This window comes from Muntiacus reevesi, chromosome 15 (assembly GCF_963930625.1).
Source record: "Muntiacus reevesi chromosome 15, mMunRee1.1, whole genome shotgun sequence".
NCBI lineage: Eukaryota > Metazoa > Chordata > Mammalia > Artiodactyla > Cervidae > Muntiacus > Muntiacus reevesi.
Genome location: NC_089263.1, coordinates 24,358,709 through 24,385,784, shown reverse-complemented (window position 1 = coordinate 24,385,784; position 27,076 = coordinate 24,358,709). Strand labels below are relative to the sequence as shown.

Genomic DNA, 27,076 nt, shown 5'->3' with positions numbered 1-27,076 from the left:
TGAGTGAATCTTGCCAGGGGGTAGATGGGAACTATCTGTATTATTAATGCAATTTTCTATAATTTCCAAATTAAACCTGAGAAAAATAAATATTTGGACCTGATGTTCTAAAGGAGTTCAACCAGATACCGAACAACAAGAGAACCATCATTTCCTACTGCTATCTTTGTACACTCAAATCCAACCCAACATCAGTCTAAACTGATTTGTGACTATCCATTTTAATCAATTATAAGAAGCAGTGCTCTCATTTAAAACGTCGATGTGAGAGCTAAAGAGTCAAGTGAATGTCTGCCTCTTCTCAACCTGAAGAGTCAAGTGAATGCCTCTTCTCAAACCTGTTACCCTATGCAGTTAAAGAGACAAACTTTTCCCAAGAAAGCACAGCTATTCTTCAATTGGATATGCAGTAGTGGATGTGTCCTTGCTAAAAACTCCAAATTAAGTTAATTTCTGGGTATGCCAGGTAGCAAAGCATTACCAAAGTCAAGAGATAATCAGTGATCAGTAACCTACAAGGGAAATACTGTTAATAAAACAAACGTCCCACCCAAGTAAATCCTGCACTGCCCACAGTAAGCGGAGAATGCCACAGTGACTACAGAGCACCTGGAAAAGACAAGAGAATGTTAATCACTGAAAGGCCAAGGGATAAATGGATAGTATACAGCATTTCAGTAGTCTAAATCTACAAAATAAAGAGAGGGAGGAAAAAAAAGAGGAAAGGGGGAGAAAAAAAAAAAAGAGAGAAAATAAAGGAACATAGCAAGAAAGGAGAAAATTCTGACAGCAACATACCACTTCACTGATTTCATGTTCTCCTCTCTCTCCAATGGCTTAACACACTCTCTCACTTTAACTTATCTTCAATTGTCTTTTACTAACTCTAAGAGTCAGTCTCTGTAAGACGGCAAGAACTGTTAAGAGCACAGCTTTGACTATACAATCATTATCTGCATCCTATGCCCACACTCCATTTTTGTTTTACTTGTCAGGAGGCCCAGAAGTAGGCTCTCTAGTAGGAAATCTCACAAACAGTTCATCTCGAAAAGGAACAGAAAAACACATCACCTTGCTCACAGCCTAAAAGAGACAAAGGCAGGAACTGGAGGGAAAACTAAAGGGTCAGGACAAAGAAGAAAGGATGAATTTTAGTCTCCTATACTAATCTGGATTCACCCTCTGTCAGGTATGAGCAACCTAACTGGTAGAATATTCACTGGTACTTAAGCTAATTCCAAGTCAGGAGCACTGTTACTGAACCGTGGCCTTCTTTCAGGCAAGCTCTATATCAGATTAATCTTTGACACAGCACCAAACACTACCTTGTTTTAAAAAAGGCACTTTAGTAGGCACTTGTAGAACTGCTGTTGTTCAGTCGCTAAATTGTGCCTGACTCTTTGTGACCCCAGGGACTGTAGAGCACCATGCTCCTCTGTCCACGGGATTTCCCAGGCGAGAATACTGGAGTGGGTAGCCATTTCCTTCTCCAGGGATCTTCCCCAACCAGGGATCTAACCCTTGTATGGATTCTACCCAACTACAAAACAGGCAAAAATTATTTTATCCCAAACCCTGCCTTCTCTCCTTTTTTCTCAGGTAGCATGTGTCAAATACTCTCCCCTACCAAACCTATCTGCTAGCTCTACAAACTTTTCCTCTGATCTCAATTCAAAACTCCAATTTCCTAAATGCTGCAGGTAAACACTGTTATAATAAAAGGATCAGAACAACTCATACTGTGAGTGAAATATGACCCACTCAAACCTAAAAATTTAATCCAACTTTAAATCTAAAATCTCTAGCTTAAATATAGGATGTGCACATGGGCATCTCTATGTATACCTATGTATGTATTCTGGAGGACAGGGAGCAAATTTTCAGGTATCACCTACCTGCTTCTAAATCAACTCTTAACCTACACTGCCAAGGAGACTGTAACACATACACATATGAGTCAGAAAATGCAGCTCACTTCAGAGGCTTTATTAAGTCAGATCAACATGGTCTTCATCTGAATTTCCAGAAAACCCCTAATACAGGACATGACAAATCATGAACCTTTATCTGTATTTGCCATATTTCCCTTAGCTCTTCTGTACTATACAGGTCCCAACTCTGAAGAGAAAAGGAGTGCTACAGAAAGAAATGAAAAAGGCTCCAAGACATGTTAATACACAAGTCACTTTTGTGGTCAAAGTTATACCATGTAATTCAGCTCACTATATTTTGATAACGGTACATTTTAGGAGCCATCTGTCTTGTTAACCTCTGTATTTCTAGTATTTGGCACACCTACATAGAACAGGTGTTCTAGGCACTCAAATATTTATATAATGGATTAACACTTGACTTGCATTTACCCACATCACAAAAACAAACCCTGAACCCTTATATATCAATTATACGAAATCCAATCACCCATGTAAAAATCAAATTACCAGTATCTCCATCTTTAATTTTTAGAATACGGGAATGCTTTAACAGTGTAGAACACACTAATCCAGTTTAAATTAGTTCCCTTCCCCTTTCCAGGCCACTACACAGCCAGCAGATTAATCTATGACAATCTAAAAATAGTATGCCAGATGAGAATTCTGTGTTTAAAACTTTCTAATTTTTATGATATTCTTTTCAAGAATTTAATGTAACCCACAGGTCATTTAAGAAAGATATTATTACTATTCATAAGTAAAATGAAGGGCTTCCCTTGTGGGTCAGCTGGTAAAGAATCTGCCTGCAGGAGATGTGGGTTCAATCCCTGCATTAGGAAGATCCCCTGGAGAAGGAAAAGGCTATCCACTCCAGTATTCTGACCTGGAGAATCCCATGGACTGTATTATGTATTAGTCCATGGGGTTGCAAAGAATCGGACATGACTGAGCATGTCAGTGAGCATGTCCACTTTCCCTTTCAAATAAAATCAAAGCAGTCCCTTTACCACACCATTAAAATATCCTATGTGTATCTTTTCACTACTTCAAAAGCTGAAAAAAAACCCAGTAATTTTTCAGGTCTCCCTAAATTAAGAAAAAAAGCAGCATATTAACTTTAAAACTACTTAAAAGTTAACACACGAATCTGCATTGGATCTTGTTTCAATAATACATAGAGGTCATTCTGATAATTTTAAGTTCCTGTTAGGATACATGCCATTTCAAGATCAGACTTTTCTCTTCTGTTTCTATGTGTAGTTATGAAACACAAAACAAACTGCTAGGCACCATACTCTTTGAAGTCATTCAGCTGAAATTGTTTCTACTTCATCACCAATGGGCCCTTTAACAGCTACATATTTGTCTCACATCTGCTGGATGAAGTCCAACTAGTTCCAATATTAGCCTCAAAATACTGCCAGCAAGTTAAAAGTCCCAAGAACCTGGCTTTAAGTCATACAGAATCAAAGACCAAGGATTTGTTGTTTTTGTTGTTTAGTCGCTAAGTTGTGTCCGACTCTTTGCAACTCCATGGACTGTAGCCCACCAGGTTCTGTCCACTGGACCTTCCAGGAAGGAATACTGGAGTGGGCTACCATTTTTTTCTCCAGAGGATCTTCCTGACTCAGGGATTGAACCTGCATCATCTCCTGCACTGGCAGGTGGATTTTCTACCTCTGAGCACTAGGAAAACCCAAGACCAAGGAAAGTATGATTCAAAATTTCAAGAGATAAGCAAGTTTAAAAAGTCTTGAGTTTTCCTCATAGTTATAACACTCTTTGACATAAATTGTAGCAATTTTTTTTAATCCATCCCCTAAAACAAAGGAAATAAAAGCAAAAATAAACAAACAGGACCTAATTCAACTTAAAAGCTTTTATGGATAGCAAAGGAAAAATAACCATCAACCAAATGAAAAGACAGAGTACTGAATGGGAGAAAATATTTGCAAATGATATAAACAGTTCATACGACTCAACATTAAAAAAACAAACCACCAGATTAAAAAATGGGCAGAAGATTTGAATACATTTTTCCAAAGAGGAAATACAGATGGCCAACAGGCACAGGAAAAAATGCTCATTACAACTAATCACCAGGGAAACACAAATCAAAAGCACAATGAGATTATCACCTTACACCTGTCAACAGTAATGGCCATCGTCAAACAAAAAGGACACAAATAACAAATGCTGGAGAGGATGTGGAGAAAAGGGAACTCTCATACATATACTGCTGGTAGGAATGTAAATTGATGCAGCCACTGTGGAAAACATGTGTTTTCTCAAACAACTAAAAATAGAACTATCCTACGACCCAGCATGCTTTTGAACTATGGTGTTGGAGAAGACTCTTGAGAGTCCCTTGGACTGCTAGGAGATCCAACCAGTCCATCCTAAAGGATATCAGTCCTGGGTGTTCATTGGAAGGACTGATGCTGAAACTCCAATACCTTGGCCACCTCATGCGAAGAGCTGACTCACTGGAAAAGACCCTGATGCTGGCAGGAGGAGAAGGAGATGACAGAGGCTGAGATGGCTGGATGACATCACCGACTCGATGGGCATGAGTCTGAGTAAACTCCGGGAGTTGGTGATGGACAGGGAGGCCTGGCGTGCTGTGATTCATGGGGTCGCAAATAGCTGGACACAACTGAGCAACTGAACTGAACTGATGACCCAGCAACTCCACGCCACATAGGATATATACATATATAAATATAAACACTAATTCGAAAAGATACAGGCACCCCAACGAGAAAACAATTATTTTAGAGAGAAAAAAGCACCCTGGCATCACACGCTCTGCCTCAATCCTTTCCAGAGGGTGAGAACCAAACCACATGAGAATACTGTCAGTGTTACCCTCCTGTACTAATGGAAGAGACAAAACAAGTTCTTCAACATGGTTATTTCTCATAAACAACTAAGGATTTTATGAGCTTTTCTCTGTTTTGTTTTTTAAATAAAAAAGGTAACATATGTGACAAGTGGGGCTTCCCCAGTGAGTGGCTCAGTGGTAAAGAATCCACCTGCAATACAGGAGACACAGGAGATGTGAGTTCAATCCCTGGGTCAGGAAGATCCCCTGGAGAAGGAAACAGCAACCCATTCCAGCATTCTTGCTTGGAGAATCCCATGGACAGAGGAGCCTTGGTGGGCTACAGTTCCTAGAGTCTCAAAGAGTCGGACACAGCTGAAGCGACTTAGCATACACATGCGACAGGTATACAAATGTCTGATTTCATATAACAAATTATGCCATTATGCCAGTATTATTCCAAGGTGGGTGTATTTTGCAGAGAATAACTTCTGTGGTTAATGTGGTTTTTTTCCCTGCTTTTTCTAAGCTTCTGAAACCAACTAACTATGCAATAAAAAAGGTTTTCCTTGAAAAGATGGAATGTCCATTCAATATATAATTCCAATTAAGCAAATGTGAATTATGAAATAATTAGACCTCCTGGGATTATGATCATTTAAAAATGCTCAGCTGAGGCTAACACCTTACAGAAGCTCTGGGGTACAATTATCTTGCTACCTATGTACTTTGAACATTACTTAATACCTTTTTATCTCTTCTAACTATTTAAGGAGCTAAGTTTAACAAAAGACAGGTAATGAAAAAAATATTTTACCTGCAATACAAAATAATTCTTTTTCCTGTTAATAAACACTCAAGTTTCCTTCCCCTCGGCTTAAAAAAAACAAAACAAAACAAACAGCCAGCCACTTTAGACTCATTTTACATGCAAGATTTCTGGTTAGTATGAAATATATTTGTTTCTATGTTATTCATATATATATTTTTTTGTTTTGTCTTTGTGCTAAGTCACTTCAGTCATATCCGACTCTTTGCGACTCCATGGACCGTAGCCTGCCAGGCTCCCCATCCATGGGATTTTCCAAGCAGGACTACTGGAGTGGTTTGCCATTTCCTCCTCCAGGGAATCTTCCGTTCCAAGGATCAAACTGGAGTCACTTATGTCTCTGGCATTGACAGGCAGGTTCTTTACCACTAGCATCACCTGGGAAGCCCCTGTTTTGTCTTAAGATGGACCATAAATGTGAAATCAAGCAAACACAAGCAGCAAACCAGGATATTGTTCTCTCTCTATTAACACACATCCTCAATTTATGCAGCACTCTCATTTTAAGAATTAAGGTACTGAAAATACAAAACAGCTTCCATCCCAAAATGTCAACTAAATAATCACTGCAATTGATTTGGTCTTGAGAAGTAAGCTTCCTCACTGTATCAGACAGTAAAATTTTAAATTCTAGAATGTAAAATTCTAATGCTCACAGTCAGAGTGAGGTGTTAAGAGATACCTATAATTGGGACTGTTTCTTTGTTTTTGGCTATACCACAAGGCATGCACGATCTCAGTTCCCTAACCAGGCAGGGACTGAACCCCACCCTTGCAGTGCAAGTGTGGGTGTCCTAACCACTGAACCACCAGGAAAAGCCCCAGAATCTGTTCCTTATTAGAGACAACCAAACCAAGGATACTGGTGACAAATCAGCAAGGTTCTGTGCTATTTTTCAAGACTATTTTACTCCTGATTTTCATGGGAAGACAGCATCATAAATAATAGTATTAAAATTTTTATCTACATGGAACTCATTCTGTAAAAGGAACCAGACAAGAGGTCCTGGCAACCCACTTCCTTCAAAGGGATAATTACTCTGAGAAAATTATCCAAATCAAAAGGATAAAATATAGCTTGGAGTTTAATCATACACAAATCAGCAATTAAACATCTAGATTCATCACAGATTCTTGTGATTTTTTTTTACATTTTCTCTCATTATCATTTACATTTCCTCTGATTTCAGGTGCACCTCCCTTTACCCATCTTCTCTGATAAATCAGTCACCTAATGAATAGTGTCTGACATCTTACTGACTAAAAAGACAATACAACATTAAAGAAATCTTACTCTGGAATTAATTCCTTTGATGATTTCTCTTCCTCCTACATGTTAAATGGGGTCACACTTATGATGACCATTATCTTCTGAATCAAAACCTAGAATATTTCATTGAAAAAAAAAAAGTACCGTCGGTAAGGGTACAGGAAATGGGCAGAAATATCAGACTACCTGAAATTTCTATACTACTTCCAGGTATGTGACTCTGCATTTTATGGATGCCAAAAAGTTGGTATTTCTGAAATATTTCAAAAGTTGAGAAGCCAATAAAAAAATACTTGAAAACTGAAATGTCCAAAGGTGTGTGGGTCCTGGACCTGTATCTCAGTATCTCATCACCTGCAATTTGTCTTCTTATGTACAAAGTTCAAGTTTCAAAGCTCTAAGTAGCAGCTCTACGCAAATGTTTTCAAAACATGACTCGAGCCCAGACCTTTCTCCTAAAATGTCTCTCTTTGCTAACTGTCTAGAAATTCACTTAGATGTCTCATCAACTCTGCCAGTAAAAGATCATGGGCCAGGACAAGCCAGAAGCTTGTAGCTAAATCAGAGTAGTAGGACAAGAGAAGAACAGAAATGAGAGGGTCCATGATAAATTCTTTACCTGCAATGTCTCCTCCAATCTTCACAATAATATCTTTTACAAGTAGGACTATTATCATCTCCACTTCAGAAATGAGGGAACTGAAGCTTAGTGAGATTATGGAACTTGCTCAGGTCAAACGGCTATAAGCAAGTGGTAAAACAAGAATCTGAATCCAGCAAGTCTAACTTCAAAGCCCAAGTACCCATACTTTTAAAACCCCAAAAGGAGACGAGATATATATAGATTCTAACAGGTAAGGTGTAGTCATTGGTCAATTCAAGAAGCATTCTCAGAGCACCAAATATGTGTCAGATACAAAGGAGACCAAAAAAAGAGATCTGAATTTAAATCCCCATTTTACCACTTAATGGCTATATAGCAACCTGGGTAAGTCTCCAGCTTTACTCTCAAATGACTCAGAAAAGAAAATATATATATGCCTACATTTTTACACAGAGAAAGAGAGAGAGAGAGAGACAATATGATAAAGCAGATGGGGAAAAGCATAACAATTAACTGAGAATCTATGAAGAGGGAATGGGACCTTTTTGTACTGTTCATGCAGCTTCTATGTAAGTTTGAAACTAAATCAAAGTAAAAAGCTACAGAAAAACTCACAGTGGTATCAAAACAAAATTTTGTGACTTTCTCTGGTTGCATTCAGTGGCTTAGGTTTAAAAGCAGAGTATATAAACGGTAGAACTGCTCCAAGACTAGAAGCTAAGAATACTAGGAAGAAAAATGATTGAAGAGGGAAGTGAAGTGAAGGGAAAGAAAGAGGAAGTATTGGGAGTGAGATGTTGATAGAGCTTAAGACTAAGTGTGGGGAAGGGGAGTGTGCATTGGAATGACAGGAGGCTTAAGCCAGAGAAACAGTAGATAGCATTCAACATTTGTCATTTAGAGAATGTAAATTAACTCCACAAAGAGATGCCACTTCAAGTCTACTAGAACAGTTAAATTTAAAAAGACTTACTACTGTATCAAACGTTGGCAAGGTTAAAGAGAAAAACACGCATTCCTGATGGGAACATAGAACACAACAGAAACTTAGGAATACAGTTAAGCCATTTCTTATAAAGCTAAACATGCAGTTATCACACGACCCAGTAATTCCAGCTCTGGGTTTCTACTTAAGAGAAACAGAAATGTATGCCACACAAAAACTTACACATAAATGTTCATAGCAGCATTATTCAGATTAGCTGAAAATTGGAAATAATCCAAATGTCCATTCAGAGAAGGCAATGGCAACTCACTGCAGTACTCTTGCCTGGAAAATCTCATGGACAGAAGAGCCTGGTAGGCTGCAGTCCATAGGGTCACAAAGAGTTGGACACGACTGAGCATCTTCACTTTCACTTTTCATTTTCATGCACTGAAGAAGGACATGGCAACCCACTCCAGTGTTCTTGTCTGGAGAATCCCAGGGACGGGGGAGCTTGGTGGGCTGCCGTCTATGGGGTTCCACAGAGTCGGACATGACTGAAGTGACTTAGCAGCAGCAGCAAATGTCCATTAATTGGTAAATGGATAAAGAAAATGACTACTATCTAGCAATAAAGAAGGACTAAGCCAAGACAGTTCAATGGGAGAAAGGACAGTCTTTTCAGCAAATGGTGCCAGGAAAATAGAATATCCATGCAAAAGAATGAAGCTGAACCCTTTACCTTATACCACGTACAAAAATTAACTGAAAATGGATCAAAGACCTACATAAGAGTTAAAACTACAAAACTCCTAGGAGGAAACACACGGTAAAAGATATAAATACTTAATATCTAGAATATATAAAGAATTCCTACAACTTAACAAACAATTTAATCCAACAATAGGCAAAGGACTTGAACAGACGTTATTTCCAAAGAAGGTATACCCAAGCATGGCCAATAAGCACATGAAAAGATGCTCAACATCACTAATCATTAAGAAATGCAAATCAAAACCAGAATGAGATACCACTTCACACCATTAAGATGGCTATTCTCAGAAAATCAGTACATTTTGCTGAGGATGTGGAGTAACTGGAACTCTTCTGCATTGGTGGTAAGAATGTAAAATAGTGCAGCCTCTAGGGAAAAGTTTGGCAGCGCCTCAAAAAGTTAAATATAGGATTACTTATGATCCAGCAATTCCATTTCTGGGTATATACCCAAAATATTTGAAAGCAAGAACTAGAACAGATATTTACAGTGTTTATACTAGCATTACACAATAGCCAAAAGGTAGAAACAACCCAATGGCAGTGGATGGATAAACAAAAATGTGATAAACATACATACAATGGAATATTGTTGCCTTGAAAAGGGATGAAATTCTCATATATGCTACTAGATGAATGAACCTTGAAGACATTATGCTAAGTGAAATGGGTCAGACACAAAAGGATAAATACCGTTTGATTCCACTTAGATTAAAAAAAAAGCGGGGGGCGGGGGGAGGTGAAGGAAACAAGAAGGGAAAAAAAGGTCAAAAAAAAAAAAGAGAGGGAAGGACCAAGCTAATGACAGACATTGCAACATGGATATACCTCACAAAAACAACCTAAGTGAAAGAAGCCAAACTCAAGACCATGTATTTAATGATTCCATTTATATCAAATGCTGAGAAAGAACAAATCTACAGAGAAGAGAGCAGGCTATTGGTTGGTTACCCAGGACTGGGGATGGAAATGAGACCTGTTTAAAAACACTCAAAGAATCTTTTTGGAGTGATGGAAATGTTCTGAAACTGGAATGTCCAGCTAATCTAGACAAGATTAGCTTAAGTATTTAACCTTTTTTGATGATACAATATTTGATATAAAAGAATACATGCAGCCTATTTCCCTATCTGTAACTTACTCAGAAGCTTACATGACTTGGGTTCACAGGTAGATTCTTTACACACCTGGATGCAAAGGAACACAAGGTTCTGGCTAACATCTATTTAAGGAGGTTACTAGCATTTTAAATTGCTCAGATGAAGTGCATTCACACTTTGCCTAATCTTCCTCTTAGACAACCAGGTCTCGTGCTTTTATTATATGTGAAGAATTCAACAGCTATGAAATTCAAAACTAAACACACATGAAAAACTACCTTAATTTTTCCTATATTTCAATATTTTATCTTCTTACATCCTAGGGATGCTAAAATGTTCTGTTATCTTTTTAGGCATGTTCCAAAAAACTGTCAGAAATACGTCTTTGAAAACATTTGTCTTTAAGCTCTGGCAAGTTGTTTGTTTGGTTTTATTTTTTTTTTGCTGAACCTCACGGCATGGAGATTCTTAGTTCTCTAACCAAGGATGGAACCCATGCCCCCCTGCCCTTGAAGTACAGAGCCCTAACCATTGGACCACCAGGGAATTCCCTCAGGCAACAGGTTTTGAGTCTGACTTAGAAGGAGGGACTGCTAATAGCTCAGAATGATGTTGGGGGGGCGGGGGCGATGCATTAGTAAGCAGGGGTTAGTCTAGGAAGTCACATGGCTGGGTGGTTAAAAGGGACTTTGATATGGCAAACTTCAGTTCAAAGCATGCTAGCCACTCACCAGCTAAGGCAACCCTAGACAAATTATTAATAGGAAGTGTTTCTAAATCATCTCACTTGTTAAATGAAGGTAACAATACTTCCCCCTCTTAAGGTTGTTGGGTAACTACCTCAGAGAACCCTTAGGACAGAATCAGCTGGTAAAAAATTCAAAAGGCGATAAGAAATCACTTAAGAATTTTAAGCAGAGACAGACGTGAATGAACAGTGAAGAATGTATTACAGAAAGCCAAAACTAAAAGTGAAGCTCGGTCAGGGTGCTGTTTTAGTCATGCATTGTCTTGTGTGGTCAAACAATGAAGGTCAAACAGTGAAGGCAGAAAGGATTGATTCCAGAGTTACTGTGGATTTTAAATCAATGGGAAAGTTGTGGCTAACTGGGGAAGGAGAGGAGGAAGACTCAGAGTGACACCGGGGTTCTGATATGGATGGTAATATCACCTCACATCTAACGTGAGAGTAGGGGGAAAAGGACTTGAAGGACACTGCTGGGGAGGACAAAATAAGCCACTTAGCTTTGAAGAGTTAACACAGGTGTGGAAGAAACATTCATGCAGAGTTCGGTGAACAAGAGTCTTAAGCGCGAACAAAAAATCTGTATTTAAGATACTAATGTCAGAACCATTAATATAAAAAGATGTTAACTGATGATATGGGACTGGAGATTATCCAAGAAGTATAAAGTGAGAAGAGTGTCAATGTTAAGGTCATAATCCTACGAAATTCCAATACTTAAAAGCTGTAATGAGGAAACAGCAAGGATAGAGATCAGAAACAGAAGGAGGCCCAGGCACATAACTAAACATAGGGGAGGAGTCTCAAGAAGTAAAGAGTAGTCAATATACTAAGTTCTGCTAAGAAATCACGTACTTTCAAAAAACCTGGGGGTAGGGGAAGTAACCAAGATGCTTATTTGTGGAGGAAGAAAATGGGTATAAGGATAGAAAGATCTGTTCACTTCTACAAAAACAGTACTAACCATAATGTTTTGAGTTCATTTTTTTTCTAATGATATACAAACACAGAAAATCAGATTCAGCCAAAGAGGTTAATATACATTATTAGTTAATAAATAAGCATTTTCAAGTTACAAAAACAAAAACCTCCTAAAACATTTACCTACTTTATAAAGAAGCCATAAAGGGAAAACACTGCAAAACTGTAAAGTCCCCTTTTACACAGAACAAAGAGTTATTGTAACTAAACCACAGTTTCAAGGCTCTCACATTTTACCAACTTTCTGTCCATTAACCTTTTCCTCTGTCATTAAGAAAAAGAAATCAATGCATTCTCCTTGAATGAAGACTAACAATAGACACTGAATGCATTTAATATCCTTCCTCTAGATCACTTTTTTCCTTCACTCTAAAAGAATAAAATAGAATTATTGATACTGTTATCTTGTCTCAATATTAGGTCATTTAGAGATTCTTCTCCCTCTAGAAAATTGGCCTCTACCCTAATGTAGAAGCTAATGTACTAAAAGGATACTCCTTAGTTCAAACTGTCCACCAAAAATCAGTAGTAGAGGTACAGAAGAGAAACAATGGAAGATTATCTGTTCTCAAAAGCACTGCAGGCAGATTCTCCACTGTCTGAGCCACCAGGGAAGCCCAAAGTTCTAATTTTACCAGAGTACTGGGGAGGAGGTAATCTTTATCTTGCCTACTCATTAAAATATAATCTATAGCCAAATGTGAAATGACTTTCACTGAAACTGTTATATTTACTATTACCATCATCTCTGTCTGGCAGCAATAATATGAATCAGTTAAGAAAAAAATTAAATACATGTTCTTAAATTCAGAACAAAGGAAATATGATACAAATGTTTAAGCACCAACATAAATTTTAAATATTTATGTGAAACAATTGTCATCAATCAAGTATTTAGATTATCTGTATAAAATCCTAACACACCTAGCAAATTTAAATGCAGAGAAAATGTATTTCACAACAACTGCTTCATTAATTAAAAGTCATCAGCTTTTTTTCTCTTCCATTTCCAATGTTAAGAAAACCAAAATATCTGGGAAAAAAAAATCACTCCTAAGCCACAACAAACAAAACAGACATGAAAAAAACCTTCCCTGAGAAATATACAAAAAGCCAGAGATTTAAATTTATCAGCAAAAATTTACAGAAAGTAGATTATTTAAACTGAAAAATGAGCTGGACTATTTAATTCAAGATTATACATACATGCTTAACTATTGGCTCCACCAGTGAGTTAGAACTTAACCCATGACTTACCACTGACTCCTATTTATATATTAGATTTTTTAAATGTCTTATAGAATTTTGCTTTAAAATAACTTTTTAAGTTTATTCTGGAACATTAGTTAACAAGTTCACATCCTGACAATCCTAGCCTATTCTATTTAACAGACTAGCTGCCAAACATATACACAATGCAGTAGTTATTGCCAAAGAATGCTCTTAAAGACAATGGGGAGGAACACAGGACTAGTAACACATTATGTGTATGTAAGGTCATCTTACCTTCAATGAAAACCTAAGAAATACTAGAAAAGTGCTAATATTTTAAAACCTAGATTTATAACATAGATCTATGTTTCTATACTGTACTTAAAATATCAGAAATGCACAAAGTGACAAAGGCTATTCACATCTGTTCAGAGTAAAGTATTACAGCTCCCTCTCTAAAAATGTCTCTGATGTTCTTTCTTAGAAGAAAATCCTCTGATACGTGCTACCAGAAGAAACATGTACTAAGGAAAACTTGTGTGAGCAACAATTCCAATGTAAAACATTAAGCCCTGTTCTTAACTGATAGCAACACATACAATACAACCAACAAAGATATAATTGCTCACTTAAGTAGGTAAAATGCTCCCAATTTCCTTCAGCTGATTTTAATGTCCAGAAAATGGATTCAGAGTCATCTACATCTTGGAAAACGGAATTTAAAATAGCCTATTAGTTTAGGCAAAAACTAATCAACAAGTCAGACACCTTCAGAGGCACACTTTAATGAGAACACTTAGGGGCTACCCATTAGAGAAATTCTGAAGCACATTTTTCTGGTGGCAATATAAACTGGAATAACCTTTTTGAAAAGCAATTTGGCTACTGAAGTGCTTATAGCCTTTGATCTAGGTAAGCCCACTCCAGGGGATTTTCCCAAAAGAAATAAAGAGGAAAATATCTTAAAATTTACACAAAGAGGTTTGTTCAGCAATACCATTTAAAATGGTGAAAAAAAATTAAAAAAAATAAAATGGTGAAAAATTAGGAACAATCTAAATGTAAAACAGGCAAAAGACTAAGTAGATTAAGATCCCATTAACCTGAGAAGTCTATAGCAAATGAAAACAATTTTAATAATAGATGATAGTTTGATAAAAAATAAAAAACTGTCTTTATTCACAATTATGGGAAAAATATAAGAATATGGTAAGGTACAGAATAGAATAGGGAAAGAAATAAGACTACCTCACAATGATCTTGTGGATATTTGGGTGACTTTTCTTGATTTTATTACTATTACAGTATTGCTTATGCAATAGATGGAGCAGAAAGCATTAATTTAAAACATTTTGCGTGATCTGAAAGCAGCAGCATAGTAAATACAAGTATACTGACTGAAATGCTTAGGTGGCATTAGGGCCAATTATTCAAACTATTCTACACCTTAATTTCTATGAGATCAAAGAGCAACAATATAAAAACAAGAGCCTCTAAAAGAAACTTCTGGTACTGAAACACAGTACAATTATTTCTTAAGTAAGAAATGTCAATAGATTTATAGACACTTTTTAAGTTTTGGCAGCCTATCTATACCTCTTAAAAATATAAATTCATTCATTTCCTGTTTCAAAATGGTGTTAATTGCTTATGTCTACCTTGAAAGAAATGAAGTTTGGAAGAAGGACAAAGTTTTACCTTGTTTTATATAAAATGAATCTATGATCTTTTAAAAAAGCAAAACTAAAATTATGAGCATAGTAAAAAGCACCAACACATTGGCAGATTTAAAATACACTGAAGTTTTAAAAGGGGGGATGTATGCTGGGGGGTAAAAAAAAAAATTAAGCATTTCAACTCTTTAAAAAGGACACATCTAAACCTACCACATATATCTGTCTTCTGGCAACTTCACATCTTAAGTTTAAGGAAAATGACATAAACAGACCTCCTCCTCAAGATGTCATTTATAAAAACTGACAAATGACTCTTCAAACATCCAATCCGAGAGAAAAGACTGTTACTGGAGATGATTTTTATGCAAGTATTTTTTCATGACACTTAAATTCTGAACTAAAAATAATGATAAAAGAAAGTCAAGTTTGATTCTCTGAACACCTATTTCCTGTCCAAAACAGCCCTTTTGTTCTGCTTCCCTGCTTAATTTTAATGTTCAGTTTGCATCAGAAAATAGCAACAATGACAAAAGCTAGCATACACAGAAGCACAAAGGAGCAAAAGTGTAAAATAAAGGATCATTAAAAGATTAGAACAAAAATCCTACCAACAAAACCTCCACAATTTTCTGTTTGCTTCACCTCAGATTAACTTCACTTGAAGCTGTACTCCAAAGCAACCAAACCTCAATACCAAGCTCCACCTTCTCCAATTCTAGTGGCTGAAGAGTAAAATCTCCTCCCTGTTAGTGAAACTGATAATTGTGATTGGATACGGCTAATATCCATTATTTTAAAGAACTTTTCCTTGCTAGCAGGTTAGGTTAAACATACTAAAACCCCCTGGATAAGCTGGTTTCTTAAAGAAACAGTAGGTAATGTTTCAGTTTTCCCATCATATACTATTTGCTTCCTCTTTTGTCTAGGTAAAAAATAAATAAACCAAGTAACAGCAATGAAAATCTCACAGAAGAAGTGTTAATTTGCAGTTCAATGACCAAGTGTTTAAAATACAATGCTTTTAAACGAAATTACTTGATTTTTTTTTTTTTTCACAGAGCCTGAGGGTGAAGTTATGCTTTATAAAGACAAGATTCCTTTTTCAATACAGTTCACATTTGGTATGAAAATTCTAAAACAGCAACAGAAATCCACTGCAAAAATTTTGCTAATGGGAACAAAATAGTATTTTCTCTAAGACTTAAAACATAAATCTACATCTTAAATGAAAATACACAGCACTAAAATATTGAATGCAAAAATTTCTAAGTTATGAAATAAATATCACAATAGAGTAAAATTTTCAGTGACATCAGACTGATATTTCTATTTAAAACTGAAGAAAAATCAGGTAAATATTATTTCTATGTCACCACACTTACAGGTCTGATGTCATGTTTTGCAAGGTTAATGCTTATCCATCGCAAAAACAAAAGGAGAGAACAACTTGCTCTAATGAACATGTTCAAGTATAAACTTCAGGATGGTTCAAATCATTTTCTTTTTTAGTTTTTTTAAAAGAAAAGTGGACACTATTTTGCATCCTACTGAGATATTACTCTAAGGTGGCATAGTAACCCTAAGGGAGAGCTGAAGGGTATCCTCCTCTTAAAATACAAGTTACGTTAAATGTTATTTTTACTACAGAGATTCTGACTTCTGAACAAAGCTCTTTGGTCACTTTGTACATTACAAAATATGTTGTATTTTTAAATTTGCTATATGCTTAAATTAGAACCGTTTATGTTTTTAGGAGTCTGATCGTTAACTATTACTCGCATTCATCACTGTCTGATTGAATGACAAAGAGTATTCACCTCTACCAAAAATTGACTGACATAAAAACAAATTCAAAATTAAAACAAATCAGAGTAGCTCCTTCTTAAATATACTTTCAGTTATTTTATGTAAGAATTTTTCATTTAAATTTCATTTTCTAAGTTAAAAATCTTGCAAGCATTTTTCCTGAAAGAAAATTCATACATTAGAACAACATAAAGCCAACAAACTTATTTTGAATACAAAGGGAAGTCTTTGTAAGAAACTGAAAATGCACATAATTGCAACTCGACATGAATATGGAGTAATACCCCACAGAAGCCCAAACAGCTGCATAATCTATTATGCCTTTTAAGTGGACAAATTGAAAGAGCCAATTCACAGAGGTCCAGTCCCAAGATCCTTTGCAAGGATTCACAGCTTTCAATGCCCAGTACTTCACGAGTCAAGTTCAGGTTTTCTTCCCACTGTGTGGACACATGCAAAAAGACCCTGGGAGTAGAAGAGGTACATGAGCAGACAATAGAAAAAATACACAATTTGAGTTATAGCATCAAACCTGAGTTATACCATAAAACAAGTTTTAGATGGCCAAAATTTTATAAGGTTATAGAAAAAGAGATAGAAAAACATTTTGCTTTTAAAATTTGGCAAACATGAAATTAGTATTCAGCTATGGGAACCAAATGAACCTTTGTTCTAACATCAACTTTTCACATCAAAGTTAACTATTTGTGTACAAAAAAGACATAGAACATACACTAATCTAACACCAAAATCCTCTACATTTATAACCGGAAGAAAATATAGACTGAACTATTCCAGATGGTTCAAAGACCTTCAGGACCTATTTAAAAGAACTGCAAGTTGATAAATATCATTTTAGGTGGCTTACAGATTAAAAGTAAGAGTATTTTATTCCTCTTCTAAATCCGCAATAGAAGAAAGCAACAAAAAAAAAATAAAAAGAGAGTGATACCACAACTGAGGTTCTCTGAAAATAACACTGCTTCCTGGGAACAGGGAGGAGGCAAAAGGGTCAAGGCTCCCTCAAGGCTCCCTGATTCCATGTGAGGACACCACTTTTCCAACATCAAGTATTCAAAAGGCGTACTCTTTGTGCGAGTTCAGAGGTTTTCACAAAGCTATCAACTGAAAACAGTTTCGAAGAGACCAAGTTACTAAACAATTTGGTCTCATTTCACTTATTATTAAAAAGACCCTATATAAAAAGGCAATACCATCTTGCCACAAAAAATAAAATAAAAATAAAAAGGCAATACCTAGATTATTAGAAATAACTTTTGGTACGTTCAGAGCAGGGGGAAACTTCCACGGAATTTTTAAGGACTGAGAATGGCTCAAAATGTTCTTCCTACAACAGAATTTATTCCTTGGCAGTAATATCCCTGAGTGTTACAGGTTGTTAAGGCAATAGCTGGTGAAAGGTGGTTGGTGACAATAGCAAAACATGACTAGGGTCACTAAGGATAAAGTCTGAAAACCATCCACTGATGGAAGAAAAAAATATTTAAGAAATATTTCCCTGAAAAATACACAGTGTCTACAAGAGTGAGGTATGTATTTGAGTTTGTAACTCCTGATGACTATCTTCTCATTAAGAGAAAAAAATACAAAGTGAGTATAGGGGAGAAGGAGGGGGGCAGTGAGGGTCCATTCAGGAGAATACCAAGCACAAAGGAAACATTTAGGAAGTAAACAGGTAAAAAAGCATAAACCAAGCTTAAAAAGAGGTATCTTTCTGTAAGACAGTAAATTGTTCTAAGTCTAAAGAAACAGACAAGGTCACCAATAAATGTAAATTAAAAAGGAACAGGGATATAATATGGAGACCAAAGTGTAAGTAAAAGAAAAGCATTCATAGTCCTCAATTATTTAGATTTAATAGTCATGAATTTTCATGTGCCAAACAACACACAATCGATCATCTAAGTAAACTGCTACACAAAGAAATGACAGAAAACAGGTTGGCAGACTTTAAATTCCCTCTCTGGTTAGCGGCCTAAGCCATAAAAACATAACCAAAAGATGAATGATGCACAGCAATTATTTAATAAGGACAGTTCTATATACAGCTATCAAAAGAAAAGCTTCTTTTCTCAACAGTCATAGGAAAAAATTTTTAAATTATAGTCCAAAAGAAAACCAACAACTTTAAAAAGCAAAAGTTGAATAGGTAGTGTCTTCTACCTACTGAAAAGCTTATTCATTCATCAAATATTTTGAACACCTACTATATATATGCTGGGCACCACTGGCTGCTGTGAAAGCCATAGTGAATTGTCCCTCCATTGTAGAAACTTAGGGTCTAGAGTCAGACCAGTGCTGACCACCTAGAAAATAATGCGAGTCACAAGCAATCTTCCACTTTCTGGTAGCCACATTAAAACACTACAATAAAATTAAATTAAGTGTCATAAATATTTTAACAGGAAATATGTAAAGTAGCATTACTTCAATATGTAATCAATCTTAAAAACTGAGCTCTTTTCCCTTTTTTGTGCTAGAAATCAAGCTTATATTTCATACTTGTAGCACATCTCAATTCAGACTTCCCATATTTCAATAGCCAGATGTGGCTACTGAAACTTAAAAACTGTAGCTTTTAGCCACATGATTATTCAGAAATTAAAATAAATTTTCATTACTGCACAAGACTCTATCTCTGCTGTTCACTGTAACAGCCACTAGTCGCATATGGATACTGAGCACCTGAAATGTGACTAGTAAAACTGAGGATAAGAATTTTTTACATTATTTAAATTTAGTTAATTTAAACAGCCACTAGTGGCTAGTAACTTACAAGACTGAAAAGTACAGCTCTAGGAGAAAAAGACTGCTGAAACAAATCACATGCATTTAATGAATTGCAGTTGTTACAAGTATTTACCAAAGAAATGTCCAATGAGAAATGGGAAATGAGTAAATATATCCAACAGAGAACTTAACCTGTTTTGCCAGCATTAAGGGTTAATTCATCAAAGGAAATCACAATTTAGCAAACGAGGACAGCCAATGCAAAGATCCTGAGTGGGAGGAAAGCGAAAATACAGTAGAAATAACGAAGGAAAGTACCAAGGAGAAAAATAATCCAAGTTATTTGTAAGTGACCAATTTGGATCACAGACTATCTATTTATAGGAAGGTGGTGAAGCAGAAGCAGCCTGAGCACTTGGAAATAAGTCTTGCAATAAAGTGAGCCCCACTCTCTTCACTCAGTAAACTCCAACCATTCCAATCTCCGGTCACCTCTTAAATTGAGCCAGGTTCTTTTCATCCCCTTTACTTGGGAAACTTGCCCCAGTACTTTTCTGATCTTAGAAGTCAGAATCACAGTTGCAAAATTTCTATTCCGGACAGGGTTTGAGGCAGTAATCCAACTGGAGAATATGGCATGAAGGGGGTGGGACAGGGCCTTGAACCTGTTTGCAAGACAATTTTTACAAAAAATGTTTACAGAACCAATTCAATGGGTCATTTTTTTTTTTTTAATGTTGTGACAGACTGGGGAAGTTAAGAAAACTTCCCCATCACTAACTTTAAACGTTACATTCTCAGAACAAACATCCCAACTAGCACCTTCCAATTTCTATCAGCACACCCTACTTCTCTCCTTCCCAGCAGCTGTCAAAACCTGAAAACTCTACGCAGTGGTCTGTTAACAGCCTAGCTTTTCCAACAGACAGTAAACTCCATGACAGCAAAGATCCTGTATCATTCATCTGTCTCCTCAACACTTAGCACAATGCCCAAGTACCATAGAGGAACAGCTGAATGAAACCGCAACAGCAGGGATTTTAATAAAGATATTACAGGTTAAATTTAAAAGAAAAAATACCTAAACTAGGCTCAAAGGAAAACTTAATGGCATTAAATTTTTTTCATTATACAACATAAAACATTAAGTGTGGAAATAACAGTATTTTCTTTTTTTTTTTTCCATTTATTTTTATTAGTTGGAGGCTAATTACTTTACAATATTGTAGTGGTTTTTGTCATACATTGACATGAATCAGCCATGGATTTACATGTATTCCCCATCCCGATCACCCCTCCCACCTCCCTCTCTACCCGATCCCTCTGGGTCTTCCCAGTGCACCAGGCCTGAGCACTTGTCTCATGCATCCAACCTGGGCTGGTGATCTGTTTCACCCTAGATAATATACATGTTTCGATGCTGTTCTGTCGAAACATCCCACCCTTGCCTTCTCCCACAGAGTCTAAAAGTCTATTCTGTACATCTGTGTCTCTTTTTCTGTTTTGCATATAGGGTTATCATTACCAACTTTCTAAATTCCATATATATGTGTTAGTATACTGTAATGGTCTTTATCTTTCTGGCTTACTTCGCTCTGTATAATGGGCTCCAGTTTCATTCATCTCATTAGAACTGACTCAAATGAATTCTTTTTGATGGCTGAGTAATATTCCATGGTGTATATGTACCACAGCTTCCTTATCCATTCGTCTGCTGATGGGCATCTAGGTTGCTTCCATGTCCTGGCTATTACAAACAGTGCTGCGATGAACACTGGGGTGCACGTGTCTCTTTCAGATCTGGTTTCCTCAGTGTGAATGCCCAGAAGTGGGATTGCTGGGTCATATGGCAGTTCTATTTCCGGTTTTTTAAGAAATCTCCACACTGTTCTCCATAGCTGCTGTACTAGTTTGCATTCCCACCAACAGTGTAAGAGGGTTCCCTTTCAGTATTTTCTAAATTAAAAAATTCAAGACCAAAAACAACCTGAAGACCCTAAGGAATCAACTAAAAACTCGAGGACTAACAAAGCAACAACTAAAAATTATAGGGGGAGTGGGGCAAAGAGGATGGTAAGACTTAACAATAACCAAAGGAAAACACATTATTACTCCCAGTTACTAAAACAGTGTGCACTGACTGGTACTGAATAAAAGCTAAAAAGAACCAAACATAAATGTATTTAGTATTATGACAATGGCAGCTTTATTTAAAGGCAAAAGAAAAAGTTTTCTTTTATGGGGCTGAAATAACTGATTAACTACTAAGGAAAACTAAGGACAATTCTTTCACTTCACATATTAAGTCAAAATAAATTCTGGATGAACGGAAGAGAGAGATGTGAAAAATGAAACCACAAAGAACTAGAAGAAAACAGTTATCTGGGTAGAAGAGTTCATTAAATATGAAAGTGGAAGCTGTAAAAACAATGTTATTAACCTAAACTTCTTAAAAGACAAAACTTTTAATTATTAAAAAAGTAAATAAATAGGTAAACAAAAGGCTAATGAAGAGCAAGGGAAAATGTTAGTAGGATGAGTCAAAGGGTGGCTATCCTAAATATAAACACCACCCCAATGAGCCAAAGACAAACCAGAAGATGTCCAGAACCTATACCTCTATTCATTATAACTCATTAATCTAAGAAATAAATTACAAATCTTACAAAAAGAAAAAGAAGGGAAAAAATATTACTTCTGGAAAGATATGGAGGAAAGGTGTACTCTCTCATATTTTTCATCGAACTTCATACAGGTTTGGTCAACTTATACTACAATGTTAGTCAAACTGTTAAGATTTGTCAGTATTCATGAGAAAAAAAAAAGTTCATATACTTTAAGCAATTTTAAGACAGGCTGAACCCTAAAGAAATAAGTACATAGGAAGATGTAGCTCTTAAGATGTTCTTCACCAAATTAACAGTACTTTCATGAGACAAAATGGCATCTACCTTTTAAAAATCTTATTTTCAATATATGGGGACCTAACAGTAAAGCTGTTTTTTTCCAGTAGTCACATGGATGTGAGAGTTGGACTATAAAGAAAGCTGAGCACGGAAGAATTGATGCTGTTTAACTGTGGTTTTGGAGAAGACTCTTGAGAGTCCCTTGGACTGCAAGGAGATCCAACCAGTCCATCCTAAGGGAAATCAGTCCTGAATATTCATTGGAAGGACAGATGTTGAAGATGAAACTCCAATACTCTGGCCACCTGATGTGAAGAACTGACTCACTGGAAAAGACGATGATGCTGGAAAAGTTGAGGGCAAGAAAAGGGGACGACTGAGAATAAGATGATTGGATGGCATCACAACTCAATGGACATGAGTCTGAGTAAACTCCGGGAGTTGGTGATGGACAGCGAGGCCTGGCATGCTGCAGTTCATGGGGTCACAAAGAGTCAGACATGACTGAGCGACTGAACAGTAAAGGTGAGGAAATCCTTGCCCACAAGCAGTTTACTTCAAGCAGGGGATACAGACAATAACCAGATAAATCACTTCAGATGTTAGGTTCTCAAAGGACACAAAGAAGGTAACAGCCAGCTGACAGGGAAATTGGTCTGAGATGGCGTCTCACAAGGAGTGACACTTGAGCAAAATACAACTGGGTGTTCAGGCAGAAGGAACAACAATTTTAAGAGAACTAAGCCTGGCATACAGCACTGCTGTGGGTGCACAAGTCAGGGTGAGCAGCACAAGATAAGCCTGTGAGGCTGATGGGCAAGACAGTCTAGATCAACCACAAACAAGGCCTGCCCAAGAGGTACTTTAAGAGGAAAACACACAACCAATGGTGAAGATGGTCTGAAAAAAGATAAGTAAAATATATCCCTTTAGAAATTTCTTACACTGACTACTTGCTGAATCACAGTATTTTGGGTTAAAAAATATTTCACCTGTTTCTCTTTGTAAATGTGGCTATTAGAAAATGTTTAATTACTTATGTGGTTTCCATTTGTAGATCCTATTATATTTTCATTGGACACGGTAGGTCAAGAGTATAAAAAAATCTGGATTTGTTTTGAGTCTGAGAATAAGATAATCTACTTTACACATTGAAACGATTGTTCTGCACAGGAAAGGGAGAGAATCTTGAAGCAAAGATACCAGTGAGGTGACTACCACCACCATACCATGTACAACAAAGGTGTTGAGACGGATCATATTTGGTTTAAGTTTTGAACACAGAAGCAGCCTGGTACTTCTTAGAATTCAACGTTTAATTGTTTAGGATGAGAAAAACAGAAACAGAGAGACTGGTGGGATACCTGCCAAAATATTAATAATTACTCATTCTTTGTAACTTTTCTGACCGTTGTGGGGGGGGGAGGGAAGCTGCCCTCATAATCAAATATAAAACTGAGGCTTGTTTTTGTTTTTTTTAAGCAAGATAAAATAGTCCTGTCAAAACAAAGCACCCTGACATTTGTCTGCAGGCTGCATGCACTGTTCTTAAAAAAAAAACAAACACTTCTCACGCCTATAAATAAAAAAATTTATTCAAAGATATACATAAACTCATATTACTTATACACACACCATTTTCAGGAAGTTAATACTGCTCCATAATTTATTTTTGTGTTGCTGTTCACAGGATAAATCCAAAATCTGAGGCACGGGGGTGGGGGGGGAATAAAAAGTATTTAAATGTGTTGCTAACATATTCTGATCAATACTCACCACACTCCTTTCTCAAAAGTGTTCCAAAGGACACACTCAATGTAATTCCAGAGAATAACACCCTGGCCCTAATAATTTTCCTTAAAAGCTCTGCCATTTGATAGGTGCTTCACTTGCTCAAGTCTGCATAACTGTTAGGATAAACTCAGGACAGGTTTCTTTTACACATGTGTACTATGGCACAAGAGAAGTTTTAAGAAACTCGCCAGAGATTAAAAAGTGGGAAAGGGAACCCCAGAAAAGTGATTGATCTTATACCCAATCAAGTGTTTTTTCTACTATATTTACATTTTTGCAGTGAAAGTTGACAGCAAATAGTGCCAGACTTCTTACCATGGGATTTCCAAGGACAAGATTCATTCAGATTGACAGGAATCCTGGTTTCTCATGCAGATGTTCAAAAACTAAGAACCAATTACTATGGATATGAATTTGCCATTAAAACATAAAAGAGAATCCTAAAGTTTTTCATTTATTTCTAGAATTTCAATCTATTTTACTCCTGAGTACCTAAAATGTCCCAATGAAATCTGCATTCACTCTAAAGCAACTCTTGCATTTGTGTACCAGGATCCAGGAAACAAGAAATGTTCATGGGACACAGCTGGTGACAGCAAAACAGAATCAAAGACATCGGTTAAAGCCCCATGAGTCGTGGAAGATTAACACAATATTAGTCTTTATATTAACAGAGCAAAGAAACGAGTGAACTACAGATACATATTCTTTTTATAAAAAAGCTCAAAATAAAAAACTAAACACACAGTTTGAGCACACAGACGTTGTTATGAAACTTAAAAAAAAAACGCAAGGGAATGGTAAACAAAATAACACTAGACTGAAATGATTACCTCGGTAAGGACAGGCAGAGGTATAAGACAGATAAGAAACTCATAAACATATGCAAGTTTTGGTAATATTCCAACTTTTGGTTTGGAGATGGAAAGCATGGATTTTTATTACATTTTTCTCTCTTTATACTCTATTGTGTACAGCATACTTTAATACTGTGTTGTGTGTTCATACCTTTGTGGCATTAAATATACTTTGAATACTTTGCTTAAAAAACTGTAATTAACATACAATAAACTGCATATACTTAAAAGTGTAAAATGTGATCTGTTTTGACACAGGAAATTATCACAATTGAGATAATAAGCCAACAATCCCGAAATTCTCCTCCTGTACACCTTTGCAATCGCTGTTTCCCTTAAATACATTTTAAAATGCATAAGAAATAAGTTTAAAAGATAACCTGTTAGGGAAATATAAATGTGCATATTCTGCAGAAAGAAAACATTTTCCCTTGAAGCCGTAGACTAAGGGTAACACGGCAAAATGTCCTAAAATTGGTAACATAAATATTACGTAACTAACCTTAAAAGTCTATGGGCTTTTACATTAAAAAAACAAATTTCGAATTTGATTTGATAGAGGACTTTAAACCTCTTGCTCGAAGCATTAAATCATTAATAACGAACCAGTTTTTTAACCACCAAACAACTTATACATGGTCTGTGTGTAACTTCTTCACACTGCTGAACAACTAATCTGAGTGTGAAGATAAATCATCGCAGCGTCTTAATCGTGTGGTTGGTTGGTTTGGCACAAAGTTTCGACATAAAAGTTAAAATCATCTCAAACGCATTATTCTTCTTCTGTTCTTGTTTACGTAGTTAGACGGCAACGTGAAAATACTACTCCAGAGGAAAACTGAGAAATTCTGAGTCCACCCAACAAACGCAGAGGAAAGAGAGACCCCCCCCTCCTCCCGCACACAACCCCCTTTCCGTGTCTGACTTGCTAGACTTTCCCCCTGGCCGGTAGCTGGAAACACGGCAGGTGAAAAACCCTTCCAAGAGGGCTCGGGCTGGGAGGCGTGAGGCGAGGAACTTGACCCGGGCGGGTGACAGGGACGCGCCAGAGGGCGCCCGGGGTCCCTCCGGCCCCCGCCCGCCAACTGTTCGGAATCGGAGGACAGCGGCGGCTCCCCACCCCCCGAGGCCAGTGGGGGCGGGGGGGTCTCACCTCGGCGCGCCGCCCCCACCCCCAGCGGGAAGCCCGGGACCTCGAGGGCCCGCCGCGCGTCCGGGGGAGTCCGCCGCACCTCTGCCCCTGCCCCCGGGGCCAGGAAGACCCTCACCCCTCAGCAAAAGCCCGGCCCCGGCCCGCGGGCCGGCGGCCGGCCCACCACCTGCTGCGCCCGCCGGCCGCCCTCCGCTTCCGGCTCCCCTGGGCCGGGAGGGGCCGGGGGCGGGCCTGGCGTCGCCTTAGCCGGTGGGGGAAGGGAGCGGGAGGGGGAAGGGAAGCGCCGGGCGCCCGGGCCCCACGGGCCCCGCTCCTCACCTGGCGGCGGCTCCCTCCGCCTGACGCGCTGCCTGCCGCCGCCGGTCGCCGCCGGTGAATGGGGACAGGTGAGGCCGCCAAACCCCTGATCGCTCCGGCCCCGCCGCCGCCGGCCCCTCCGTCCGCTGTTTATTAAACTTTTCTGTTTGGTTGTTCGGCCTGTGACGCGACTACGGGGCAGAGCTTCGCGATTGGCCGGCGCCCGGCGCTGACGCGGCAACCCCCGCCCGCAGCCTAATAATTACCGGCCGGGGCGGAGCCGCAGGCCGGAGCCGGCGAGGAGGGGCGGAGTCAGGGCTCGGAGCAAGCGGCGATTGGCTGGAGCGCAAGAGGAGGCGGGGCGAAGCGAGGGGGAGACTCTCCTCCGGCCTCTCCGCCTCCACTGTCCTTCCTCCGCCTGGGCTTCCTCCCAGCTGCAGCGGGGGCGATAACGGGAGGACGTTTCCTGGGGTCTAGAGGAGATTCATCGAGTCTGGGGCGGTAGGTTCAGGTCTCTCTGCTACCTCGAAGGGGGCTGCATGTTCCTGTGTTGGATCGAGTAGCCCGAAAGAGTTGCGCTTCACCTGCCAGTTGTGAAAGAAGGAATTCTGAGCTTTCCCCCACGTGCAGCATTGTGC

General features: G+C 37.9%; 1 protein-coding gene across 4 annotated transcripts in view; it reads right to left on the bottom strand.

Annotated features, from left to right (window-relative positions):
- Positions 1-26,616, bottom strand: part of ZFAND6 (zinc finger AN1-type containing 6) — a 53,356-nt gene extending 26,740 nt beyond the window's left edge. Inside the window, exon 1 of one of the 4 annotated variants that reach the window (XM_065906433.1) lies at positions 26,460-26,616. The gene's annotated coding sequence lies outside the window, so the exon portion shown is untranslated. Of the gene's footprint in view, positions 1-15,482; positions 15,524-26,141; positions 26,266-26,459 lie in introns of those variants that run through there. The other 3 variants (XM_065906434.1, XM_065906435.1, XM_065906436.1) reach the window with 3 other exon arrangements.
- Between the last annotated feature and the right edge of the window lie 460 nt (positions 26,617-27,076).